The sequence below is a fragment of the Cajanus cajan genome, chromosome 11, assembly GCF_000230855.2.
Source record: "Cajanus cajan strain Asha chromosome 11, NIPB_CcT2T_4, whole genome shotgun sequence".
Lineage (NCBI taxonomy): Eukaryota > Viridiplantae > Streptophyta > Magnoliopsida > Fabales > Fabaceae > Cajanus > Cajanus cajan.
Window position 1 is genome coordinate 14,605,800 of NC_138527.1, and position 14,385 is coordinate 14,620,184.

General features: G+C 30.7%; 1 pseudogene; it reads left to right on the forward strand.

Annotated features, from left to right (window-relative positions):
- The first annotated feature begins 6,062 nt into the window (after positions 1 to 6,062).
- LOC114915418 (protein SRG1 pseudogene) lies at positions 6,063 to 6,764 on the forward strand (annotated as a pseudogene).
- The last annotated feature ends 7,621 nt before the right edge of the window (positions 6,765 to 14,385 follow it).

Consider the following 14,385-nt stretch of genomic DNA (forward strand, 5'->3'; position numbering starts at 1 on the left):
ATCAATATCTAACAGAAGAGAACTTAGTCACTTATGACTAAGAATTACACAAGAGAAGAAGGATATTTGATTGACTCGTGATTACAAAAACACTCTCACAAGAGCTCTCTCTAATCTTTCTAAAATTGTGCTCTAAAAAGTATTGATCGATAATAAGACCCCCTAAAGACCCTATTTTTATAACATTCTTTAATGGTTTTTAGGTCAGATATACTTGCTTAGAGCTCCTATGTGGCTTACTCTAAGCGAGCTTGTGCGTTCTTCTAAGATACTCTTTGTTCTTACTCACTCGAAGTTCTTTTGTGGTAGTTATAAGTGAATTTTGTTTGCTGAAAGCACCGAAGTAGCTCGCTCTAAGCGAGTTGGTATAATCCTCTAAAGTTACTCTCTGACTTGACTCACTTTGAGCTGTAATTTGATTATTCTGAATAAATTTCACTAACTCATATCGGTCCTCCAAAGTAACTTGGAGTCATGGCTCCTCCTTGGGACTTGTAGCTTTAAAAGTAATTTCTCCATGTGTTATATCTCAACAAAGAAAATATTAAAATTTAAATACCTAATAGTTATACAACTAAATTCTAAAATAAAATTAACTCATGACTAAATATTTTGTGACTAAAAATAAGATTTAAAAATATAAAATATGTTAATAATAGTCTAAATTTAATAAAAAGATTATATGCATGTTTGGAAATTATCTTCTACTCAATGTTAGTTTTTTGTTGTCGGGAAAACAATTCAAATTTTTAAATTCAAATCTCTAAGATATATTTATATTTTAAAAGATATTGATTCTTTTAGGATATTGTTTAGAATTGAAATATATTGTATTTATTTTAGAGATTTGTTTCCTTTTTCAAAATAGTGATGTATGGCCAATAAATACAGACTCTTGAAATGAGAAGAATCACCCGACCTGTAGAGGGGGTCATTGCCTTAAATGAGAGAGGTCATATGAAGGAGGGTTTCCAAGTTTCACCAGAAAACTTATGAATGATGGTTTTCAAGTTTTGCTAGAAAACTTGTGAAGAGGGGGTTTTTAAGTTTCACCCATAAAACTTATGAGGAAGGGCTTTCCAAGTTTCACCCATAAAACTTGTAAGGAAGGGGTTATAGACACCTAATTTTGTCCAGACCTGTAACAAGGAAATGGACGCCTAGAGACCTACCAAAAGTAGACGCCTAAAAAAGCATCATAATACTCACTTCGCGAGAGAAACACAAAATTCTTGCCACATACACATCCTCAAGGAAGACGCCTAGAAAGGCATTATAATACTCACATGGCAGGGGCAACACCAGAGTCCCTGCCATCCATCCACTCCTTTGCCCACCAGTGCAAGGGCACGTATTCACATCCCAATTCGATATATGACAAGGTCGTGAGGGAAAAGGTTTGGAGAAACAATACTCACATCCTAATCTGGTATACAACAAAGCCGTGAGGGAAAAGGTCTGGAGAAATAGTACTCACATCCCAATCCAGTATACGACAAAGTCGTGAGGGAAAAGGTCTGGACAGATGGTACTCACATCCCAATCTGGTATACGACAAAGCTATGAGGGAAAAGTCTGGAGAGACGGTACTCACATCCTAGTCTGGTACATGACAAAGCCGTGAGAGAAAGGTCTGGAGAGATGGTACTCACATCCCAATCCGGTACGATAAAGCCGTAAGGGAAAAGGTTTGGAGAGATGGTACTCACCTCCCAATCCGGTATACGACAAAGTCGTGAAGGAAAATTTTGGAGAGACACTCACCTCCCAATCCAGTATATGACAAAGCTGTGAAGGAAAAGTTTGGAGAGACGGTACTCACCTCCCAATCTGGTACACGACAAAGTCGTGAGGGAAAAGGTTTGGAGAGATAGTACTCACATCCCAATCCGGTACGACAAAGTCGTGAGGGAAAAGGTTTGGAGAGATGGTACTCACATCCTAATCTAGTATACAACAAAGCCGTGAGGGAGAGGTCTGGAGAGGCAATACTCACATTCCAATCTAGTATACGACAAAGTCATGAGGAAAAAGTGGAGAGACGGTACTCAACAAAACCAATGGGCCGTCTGAAGCCCCAAATATCAGTTTAACCTGGAGAGGCTAAGCTCAGAACATATTCTCTCTTCAACAAGCTACAAATAAAGAACACACTACCATCAACATCAAGCCAGAAGCCTAGATGATACAAGTTTACTATCCTTATCACCCAATAGAGCATACAACCCAACACTTAGTTGCTATAAGGGACAAGGATATGGGTAAACACCATCTACCCGAAAGAAATGATGTAGGGGCATCTACACTGTTGAAGCAAAATGGGAGATTCGGACGCAGCAACAAAAAAGGTGACATGGAGCATTCACATGGATCCCAAAGCTTAGATGGTTCAAGTTTACCATCCTTGACACCAAACATTGCACACAACCCAACACTCAGTTGCCCCAAAGGGCAAGGATACCAGTAAACACCATCTACCCAAAGGAAACAACATGAGATATCTAATATCAAAATAAGAAAGAAGACTCGAATCTCCACCTCACTATCACAAGAGAAGCAATGGAGCATCTACTTGAAGATTGAAGATCAGGTGTACAATTTATCACCCTTGTTATCCAATAGAGTACGCAACCCAACACTCAGCTGCTCTAAAGGGAAAGGATACAAGCAAATACACTTATCCAAGGGAAGTAACGTAAAAGCACCAGTACAAAGAGATGAAGAGAAGACTCGGAAGAAATGTCTACGTCTTTACTTGCCTTTAGAAAAAAAAACATAGTTATCCTAAAGGACAAGTAAAGAGGGACAGTTGTAGACACCTAATTTTGTCCGGACCTGTAAACAAGGAAATGGACATCTAACATGAAGAAAATGAGCTCCCAAAGCATGGAAACAATATGATATGACATCAGATGGCCAAAAAGCCCAATAAGGGTAGTTTAGTAGCCTAGAACGGGTCATTTCTAAACTGGAATAGGCCGTTCTAAACTACTAAAAATGCTTATAAACCCTAGCTTGGAACGGGACGTTCCAACACAGATTGTTATGAGTAAAATTTGATCCAGAACGGGTCATTCTAGATTTAAATTTTACCCATAAAAGACTGGCCCAAAACGGGCTGTTCCGAATCCAGAATGGGTCGTTCTAGTTAGCTCTAATGACTATAAACAAAAGACTCGAGCACTACCCCAGGGGCTAGGTTCAGAACTCCATATAGCTTGAAAATTGTCTCCCTCTCTCTATTCTTTTGTATTTCTCGATATTTGTAAGGTACTTGTGTAGTTTGAAAGGTAGCCAAAAAAACACCTAAGAGATCTCATCATTTGAAGGTCCAATAAAGTTAAACCAAGAGGTATTTCAATCAATCTCCTTCTTCTTTTTCCTACTTTCTCATCTTTAATAAAGATTGTCATAAACAAAAAAGGATAATCATGTAGACGTCTTAAGGAAAATCGTATAATTTAAATTTCATGTATTCAAGTCATCATCAATAAAAAGGAATCAATATTTAAAGTATTATTTATTATTATGCTAATTTCATCATAAGGGTACCGATTTAGGGCATTGTGAGGGTGCTTAATACCTTCCCTACACGTAACCAACCCCTGAACCTAATTTTGGTTGTTAAGGTCATTATTGAACTTTTGAAAACCTCTTCCTTTTCTAAATGTTTTGAGTAAAACATTGGTGGCGACTCCATGAATCATTTTTCAAAATCATTAATTAATGATTAGTCTGGTCTCCGGACATTCCTTAACTTAACTGATGAGATTTTTTCAAAAGGTAGCCAAAACCATTTAGTTGTAAGATCAGAATTTTTTGGGTTACGATATGGGTTTCCAAGTTTCACCCATAAAACTTTTAAGGAAGGAGTTTTCAAGTTTAACCCACAAAACTTGAAGGGAGGATTTTCAAGATATATGTAACACATTTTGAAATAAATAATGAACATCCTTGTGGACATAGGCATGAGGGGCTGAACCACGTTAAATAAATTTGTGTGATCTTTTCTTATTTCTTTTATGTTGTTATTTTAATATGTTTCTCATCATTATTATTGTGCGTAAAAGAAAAAAAGATTTTTTGTTCCCAACATTTTTTTATCTTGTTTTTCTTTTATTAATTTATTTATTTAACTAATATATCCCTTTATGGGTTTTTTTATTTAATCTTAGATTTCTCGTATGTATTTTCAACTCTAATGGTGGGTGACAATATTTTGGAGTGTTGGCAGAAAAATAAAGAAAAGGTTTAAAGTTTCTATACCTTTATTGAATAAATATTTAACCTTATTTCCTAAGCATTTTGTTCTATATTGCAATTAATGTTCTTCTTATCATTATTTTTTGAAGGGATAGTTCAAGCAATATGAATACTATTCTCCATAGCAGAGAATGGTTCTCCTTGTGGAGACATTATTTTGGATGTTGATAAAAAAAAAAAAATTACTTCTTCTCCTTGTGGAGACATTATTTTGGAGGTTGATAAAAAAAAGTAATATTAATCGTAATTTTAATTTTAACATTTAAAAATTGTTTTAATCGTAATTTTGACATTTAAAAATTGTTTTAAAATAATTGATATATAACTCTTTAATGTAATATTAATTTTTTTTTTAATTTCTGCCTTCGTTAATTATTAAACCATTACTATTAAAGTAATGTAATTTTAGAAAAATGAAGTTATTATAGTAAAATTATATTAAAAATAATATTTTTATTGTAATTTTTAATATATGTGTAAAAATTTTTAAAATGCAATTATTGTGAGATGAAGAGAGTATTATTTTTTATTTGATTGATGAAAGATATAATTATATTCAACGATTGGTGAACGACTAACAATTATAAAAAAATTCATTAAAAAAACATAATTGTCAAACTTTTCAACCGATACATAACACTATAAATGGATAATTTCACAACTATTGTTAGTTTTGTAACTTATAATTATCTCAAGAGATTTAGAATCTGTTTGGATATAATCATAGAAGCGTTTTTGAGAACTTTTCTACTAGAAAAATATTTTTTTATTTTCAATGAAGAAGTTCTGAAAAGCATTTTTAACTTTTATTCAAAAAGGCTCTTACTTTAAAAATAATTTTTCATAGAATTATTTTACTCAATAATCTTCAGTAGAGTTATTCCACTCAAACTTTTTATATTAAATCTCAACTATCTAACCATTAAATTAAAAGTTCTTAATAATTGAATCAAATCTATAATTTTTTGTAAAATTTGAAAAGTATATACTACAATACTTAATTACATTAATTCAAATTAACGTATATTCATATAAAAAAAAATATTACATGTACCCACTCCATCTCCAAATAATTTTGTAGGTAATTCCCCCTCCTCCCCAACCTCCATCTCAATATACCGATTTTTATCCTTCCTATAAAAGGTATTTTGTACAAATACTTGTATAGTTAATATACTTTTTTCCATCTCTTAATATGTTAGAATTACTAGGATTGACTTAATGTTGACAGTTGAAGTAGTATGTATAAGGTCTTAAAATCTCGGATATCATTATTATCATTTTGATGGATAAAAAAACATCCTTAAATTAATACACATTACCTTTTTTCTCCTCCATATAAATCATCATACTCTAGTTGTTCTCTATTATAAAGAAAAATTACTAATTTTACTCAGGTTAAAAAGTTAATTATTTGTATTAAATTTTGCTGTTCTCGTAATAAGATTTTTTCTAAATTATCTTTGTTATAAATATTAAAAGAAATAGTTGAACTAAAAGGTCATGATATATTAGAGAACAAAGAGAGTGTATGATATATTGATTAAAAGTTAATAATTGAGAGAAAATTATTGCTATTTGTAAATAAATTGTTTTTTAGTTATGTATATTTTTTGTGAGAGAAACATGAAAGCAGACAAAAAAAAACCTGATAGATGAGTTTAATCCATGAATATATAATTGATAAGTTAGTTTAATCAATGTGAAACAAACTGCAAAAGATATTGGGAATGTAGTCAACCATTCATGTGATTAGCTTATATGGGGATCCGAGAAGAACATCAGAGGTACCAAAGGCTATGGCAGAGATCACGAAACCATTTGGGACTTCTCTTTTGGTACCATCAGTTCAAGAATTAGCTAAAGAAAAAACATCAAGCGTTCCACAAAGATACATTCAACCTCAACATGATAACGTTGTGATCTTCTCTGAAGCTAATAGTATCCTTGAGATCCCAATTATTGATATGCAATGCTTGCTGTCCGTGGAATCTGGTAGTTCTGAATTGGCCAAGCTTCACCTTGCATGCAATGAATGGGGATTCTTTCAGGTATCTTTTATCTCTTTATCCTTCAATTTCTTTTTAACATTAACACATCTTTCTGTTTGATTCTAGACTTGAGACCTTGAGTCAAAACTATGTTTATAAAATCTAAATTTAATCTGAATTAGTTACAGATTGTTTTAGTTGTTAATCCTCTTGTAGCTGATAAACCATGGTGTTAGCTCTTTCTTGGTGGAGAAATTGAAGTTGGAGATTCAGGAGTTTTCCAAACTTCCAATGTCAGAGAAGAAAATTTTTTGGCAGAGTCCACAATATATGGAGGGTTTTGGACAAGCATTTGTTGTGAGTGATGATCAAAAGCTTGATTGGGCTAACATGTTTTATATGACTACCCTTCCAACACACTCAAGAATGCCTCATTTATTTCCACAACTACCTCTTTCATTCAGGTTCTCTATTTCCATATATATGTCTTTAAGGTATTCTAATTCCTGAATGAATATTAGAAGAAAAAAAAATTATAAATAAATAATATTGTTGAAAATATATTATTTTTATAAGTGTAACATGAACTTCATATAAGTGATTAAAGAAGAAATAGGTAGCATATTATAAATAAATAAACATATTATTCAGTAAACATATAATTATTATTAAGGATAAAAATATAAAAAAATTCTATAAGTTATTAATTTAAAAAAAAAATACTGTCAAAATAAACTATGAAAAAACAGAAAGAGTGCATTACTAATGATCCAACCATGATATATAGCACGAATTTCTGCTATCTTCAATCATAATAAAACTTAGTTCAAGCACTATTTTTGTTGCAATTTTATAAAATAAGCATAGTTACAATATAACTTAATTCTACATACAAGTAAAATAATAATTATTTTTTTTTACAAATGTCGGTGATGAGTCCACCATTTCAGCATTGTTAGCAAAAATAATAATTTGCGCACTTCCCTCCCTCACATTGTGTTCTTCTGTCACTCAGCACTCTTGTTGGTCCTGCAATTAGAACAAGTTCACAATTTTTAAAGACAAAATTCCTTACTTTTATTATTTGAAATTTTAACATAAAATTTAAATGCAACTTAGAACTATTAGTGTTTTCCTTTTTTATTTTAATAAATAGGCCAAAAAATAATACATTTTCATAACCAACGCAAGATTTTCTAGAGAAGAGGTTATTGAAGTGAAAAGTCATTTTGAGAGGATGTTATTTATGAAATTCTGATTTTTCTTTCTTGTGGACATTTTATTAAAGGAGTTGGTACCATACTCTCTTTTTGGTTTGATAATGTTAGTTATGTACACCAAATTCACTTAGAAAAAAAAATTTCTTATTAAACATTAACAAAACTGTACTAGTATGCACCTCTTCGATTAGACAATAGGCCGAAAGGGGTGCTCCAACCGATAAAACACACCAGCTGGCACCCCTTCGGTCAGACGATAGGCCGAAAGGGGTGCCCTAGCCGATGAAGCACGCCACCCCTTCGACAAGGAGCCAGGCCGAATACCTTCTCGGCCTCAAGCTAGGTCGAACACCCTCTCGGCCTCAAGCTAGGCCGAACACCCTCTCAGCCTCAAGCTAGGCCGAACACTCCTTCGGCCTTGTGCTTAGCCGAAGACCCAAAGAGAAGGGATGTGAAATTACTCAAGAAACCCCTCGACAAAAAGTTTAGCCGAGTACCCTCTCGGCCCCTAGCCAGGCTCGGCCCCTAGCTAGGTCGAACACCCTCTCGGCCTCAAGATAGGCCGAACACCTCTTCGGCCTTATGCTTAGCCGAAGACCCAGAGTTCATGATAAACACGTGGCAAATCAGATACTTATTATGCACTGATTACTGTGCCAGATTAAGAAAGGATTAAGGTTAACTCAAGTATTACCCATCTCCCAAGAATGAAGGCCCACCAGGCCCACACATGTCACTATAAATACACAGGTGATGTGACATAAATGGGGTACGTTACTACTAACTATCAAGCCTTTATTGCTTTCAACCGAACACTGACTTGATCGTCGGAGTGCCTTTGCAGGTACCCTCCCCCACCCTTCGGAGTTAGCATTCGGTCGGCACCAAAGACTTAGAAGGTTTCGAAGACTGCAAGGAAGGAGCGACAACACTACAAAAAAAACATTATTTAGTGGGGGTTATTTTACGGAGGTTTTGAAAACCCCCTCAAATTAACATGAGCTGCGGCGTTTTGGGAGAACGCTCAAAATTGTAAAGATAATGGCGGTTTTTATCAATTTTTGAGGAGGTTTATGCCCTCCCAAATTCAGAGGCAATTTTTCGTGAAAATTTTTCACCATTTTCCCTCGCAATTTATTTTCACCCAATCCCTCTAACCCCCCTTTCACAAAACGCTCGTTTATCTCTGCTCTGCTCTTTACTCCAAAGTATGAAGTATCGCTCTCTTCCTTCTCCCATCATCGTACCAATTTTCCGCACCTTCACCGCAACATGATCTAGCAGTTCCACCATTAACTCTGCTAACGCATCTCGCTCACAAAATTTGGTCCAATAGTGCTTATTCCGCTCTTTATTTTTTGCCCTTCGTTTTCAATTTCGCTTTTGTTTTCGTGGAATCTAGGGTTTTCTCAATGTAGGGGATCCGTGCTTGGTTTTTGCAATATACCTTATCCACGTGCTTAAGTTTTTTTTTCCTTTTATTAATTTCTGCCCCTGCGTTGTATTTTAGGAACGGATTGTGAAACACCGAAACCTTAAGTCGAAGTTTGCCGCGTAGAAATGGAAGGTGCCTTTGACGATGAAGCTGAACCAGCCGTTACTATCGGCGAGTGCCTTGATGAAGTCGAGGAACGGGAACTGGTAAGTCATTTTCTACACTTCTGCTGTACTTTCATATCTATATGAAACAATCGAGGTTTTATGTGTCTACGAGTTGGTTATTTGTTGTTGTTACTTTGCGTCTCATTTGGTTGATAAAGCTATTGTTTATCCTTGCTTATTGATTGTAATTTATTCTGTTAGGGGAATGTAAAGTGAATATTGAGTAAGCATTAAAGATGATTCATAATTGTATTTGAAATGAGATGAAATTATTTTGCGATTATCCATTATTCTATTATGTTCTACTAATGGGGCACATGTATGGTTTTCGATAGCATTATTGTATAATTATGGATGGCTTTCCTACATCTTTTGGATTGCTAGAAATGTAGCCCTTTAAATTACATGAAATCTAATGTGTGGTTCACTCCTTCACTGTTACTGGGATAGTCTTCAATAATTATGATAGTTTATTCTTTATCTTTTATTATTTGTTTCTAGCTTAGTTCCATTTTCTCAAGCATGCTTTTTGAGAATTAGAAAGGTAACTTGTGTATGTGAATGAAATACAATATAATTGTGGCATATGATTTGCATCTGAATTCTGAAGTTAGATTGTTTTTTTTCTTGTGCACTTTTCTGTATTGGGAAGAGGCTCCTGATTGAGATTCAAGCTTTATAAGCAATTGTGGTTGGGCAGAGCTATTCCTCTTAATGCTGACTTATTGTTGTTATGATTGATTTTGTTTTACTCAGAAGTCAGAATGTGGCATGATTCAAATGTTTGACACTTTAATCATTGGCTTTTTCATTTTTGTAGGAAGCTGATTTAGTTTTGGGCGGTGATGATGGCAAGGAATGTACCTACAACCACTACAAGAAAAATGCTGATTTCCGACGGAAATTTCCGACGGAAATAGGCAAATTTCCGATGGATTTTTGACGGATTTTAATCTGTCAGAAAAAGTGGCGTCGGAAAAAAAAATCCGTCAGAAATAATTTTCTGACGGAATTTTTTGACAGAAAAATCCGTCGGAAAATTTCGTCAGAAATTTCCGACGGAAAAATCTGTCGAAAAATTCTGTCAGAAATTTCCGACGGAAAAATCCGTCGAAAATTGCTGTCAAAATTTCCAACGGAAAAATCCGTCAGAAATTGTAATTTTTTTTTAATTTTAATAAATTTATTAATGTAACAACTCTCATATTTAGCCTCTCAAGGGTTCTATTTCACAATATTTCACTGTTTAGCATGTTTTATCCTTACTTGTGCAATTTCTGTGAGACTTCTCAGAAGGTCACCCATCCCAGTACTACTCCAAGTCAAGCACGCTTAACTGTGAAGTTCTGATGAGTAAGCTACCGAAATGTCTATATATATTATCAGTATAACTTGTACAAATTAATTCATTTAAGTCATCCTCAAATATACAATCTTATATTTGTACTATAATAATAATATATAATAATTTTATACTACAAATAATAATAATAATAATAATAATAATAATATATTTAATTATTCTTTATTTATATGTACTTACTTTTATAATTAACATCTACTTATTTTTATTTAAAATTATAATTTAAATTATTTAATTTTATAATTTATAATGATAATATAATTTATAAAATTATAAATATTTATTTATTACATACTTATAAATTAAATTTTAATATTTTAAATAAATTATTAATTAATTTAACATATTTATTTACCTTAAATCAAACATATAAAATTCAAAAAATATATTTATTTATTTTTTTGTTCTAATTATCAACTATTAATAAAATACTAACTTAAAATTTATCTAATTATATATAACATTTTGTATATATGATTTAAGAGTAAAAGATTTTCAATTTAACAGTTGAATTTACAAAATTCACATTTAATATAAAGTTATTGAGCGGTGTATATTAAATGTGACTTTTACAAAGTATTACACCGCTCAATAACTTTATATTAAATGTGAATTTGGTAAATCCAACTGTTAGATTGAAAGTTCATATCTCTTATAGATTATATATACAAAACTTTATATTAATCCAAGATGATTTGATACTTCATTCTTATAAAACAAAATTCATGTAATATATTCATTTCAAAATACACTAAAATATCAACTCTTGGATTATCTTCCAGTTGTTGTTCAATTTTAACAAAATTTGATATAGTATAAAGTGATATGAACTTTCAATTTAACGGTTGGATTTATAAAATTTACATTTAATATAAAGTTATAGAGCGACATAATACTTAGTAAAAGTTACACCAGTATAATTATAACCCCCTATATTATATATATATATATATACATACATATATATACATGGACAGCTGCACGTTTGGAATAGTGAGGCACTTGCCCTCACTACTATTTGACATATACATAATTTTTTATCTAAAAAAATAATATACTTTAAAAAAATAAAATTATATTCTAATAATAGATTCAGAAAAAATGTTTATTTATTTGATATCTGTCAAATTTTTTAAGGAAATTAATTCTCATGTGATAAAAAAAATTTCTTAATAATGAATTAATTTTTTAAAAAAATTTAATTATAATATATATGTATATATATATATATATCTTAATATTCACATATATAATGTAATATATTAAAACAAATAATTTTTTGATAAAATAAAATTTGTAGCATGCATGTTTCTCTTTTGTTTTTTTATTTATTTATTATATACGTTGATTGAAAAAATCAAAATAGTAAAATTGTTACATTGATTAAAAAAATCAAAATAAGAAAAATCATAAGATTTATATTCCATTTAGAATTGTTATTATAAGATATATTTTAAAATAAATTATCATGTAAAAATATATATTAGATATTAAAAACATATTTATATCATAAATAAATTAAACTTTATTTTTATAAATTTAACATATTTTTAATAGTGTTAAATTATTATAAAATAAGTATTTATGATTGTAATTCTACCCAAACATTTAAAAATTATTTATGATAGATAAATAAGTCATACTTAAAATATATGTTTTTAAAGAAAACTAGGTCAAACCAAGTAAATTATAATAAAATATAGTATGACCTAATTTATTTTCATCTTTAATACTAATCATAGATATAAAAAACTTATAATAAATAATTATAATATATATTTATACCTTTAAAAGATATATAAAATTTTTAATACTACAAATATATATAAGAAATTAAAAATAAGAAATTAAAAAAAATAAATTAAAAAAAGAAATTAAAAATAAAATTTAAAAATAATAATTAAAAATAAGATTTCCGACAGAAAATTGTCGGAAATTTCTGATGGAATAAATCCGTCAGAAATTTGCGACGGAATATTCTGTCAGAAATTTTTCGTTAGAAATTTTCGACGGAATTATTTTTCTGTCGAAAATTTCTGACAGAATTTTCCGTCAGAAAGTTTCTATCGAAAATTTCCGACGGAATTTTCTGACAGAAATATAAATCCGTCGAAAATTTCCGACGGATCCATATCCGTCAGAAATTTTCCGTCAGAAATTTACGTTTTTCTTGTAGTGAACAAAGGTTATATGAAAAGGCAAGCAATTTTCTCTTGCCTCACCTGTACTCCAGATGGGAATGCTGGAGTTTGCACAGCTTGTTCATTGTCTTGCCATGATGGTCATCAGGTAATTTTCTTCTGTCTCTAGAATTTTGGATTGCATTAATATAAAACTGGAAATGGATATGGATTTTTTCATTAATGCTTACCATTTGATGCTGAGTTGTGATAGTAATACATGTTCTAGTTAAATCATATGTTTGATTTTGTGAGGACAGCAGGTGTTTTGAGAGGAAAATATTTAGTCATGTATAATTTCCACGGGAACCTGAGAATGTTTCCTTAAATTTCCAGTTGTTGATTTGTGTTGTACTCTAGATGTTTTATCTGGAGTCTCCTGGGTCCATCGTTACATGCTAATAATGTTACCATCATACTCTTTTTCTAACTTATAAGTAAATCATGATTAGGATTTATCCATTTATTTATAGTGACCAGAATTTTTCTCGTGGGACATAAAGTTGGTTATTGGTGAAATATTGTATTGTATTATGTCACTTATATTGGGCATGTTTTGATACTGGGATGGGTAAACTATAAAAATTAAAAGGTAAAATAAGTGAAATTAAAAAATAAAATAATATATATATATATATATATATATATTTTAATCAATAAAAAATTATAAACACTAAAGCACATATTGATTAGGCATGTTGTATTCGTCAATACTTATTATAATAGCTATACTTCTTTTTTGAACTTTTTTTTCTTTTACAACCATTTTTTTTTCTTTCTAAAACCTTAAAATAATAATAAACATAAAGTATGAGTACCAAGTACTTTTTTCTTCTGTTCAAAAATTATAAAGATGATATATTTAATTAAAAAATCCTATATTTAATTTTTACCGTAACAAACAACTTTTGATAGAGATTAAATTTTGGCCCAATAAACACACACTAGTAAAAAAAATAATAAACACTTTTTTCTTTATCTTATTTGTTGCTTCAACACCATATAGAAGTGACAATTTTATTCAATTTTATTTCTTAAGATACTTATTAGTTTGATCTCGGAGATTGCACTTGAATTATAGAATTATATATTAGGACCAAATTACACTTCCTTTATCTCTAAATTGTACTGATACTAATTTATTTTTCTTATTTCAGCCTAGTGACGTTGGAAGTGAACCTGAATCACCGTTAGATGCTAGAGGGTCATTTGGTGGTAGCAACTTGAATAGCCAGTCTAATATTTAGACCTAGTTTCTTATATTGTAGACTTCTTTAGGTTATCATGGTTTTTGAATTTATAATGTGTTGTAAAAACTTAGTTTCTTTTGGTAATATATTGTGGTGCTGTATTTGCTATCAACTTGGACTTCTGAATTAGCTTTGATTGTTGTTACTCTTTTGTAGTTATGTAATTTTCATTACTATCAATCCATTGTCCATTACTATTATGGATGGAGCAGAAATTTGAATTTAAATTGTCCACTCAATGTGGTCTTGTTGTCACAGATATCAAATGTTTGATTACCATTATTTTTTTTTAATGTTTTTATTGTCTTTTTTATTTGACATCTTGTTGTCTATATTATGGGTTTCTATTGATAGTTTGTATTCCCATTAATTTCTTTTTTTTCTTATAAAAAAATTAATATTATCCAATGGAATTTGGATTATGTTATGAGTACCTCTTTATTTTTTTGTATATAGGTTAAATGTAATTTAGATTAAAAAAATAAAATATATTGTGAAATAAAAAATAAAAAAAAA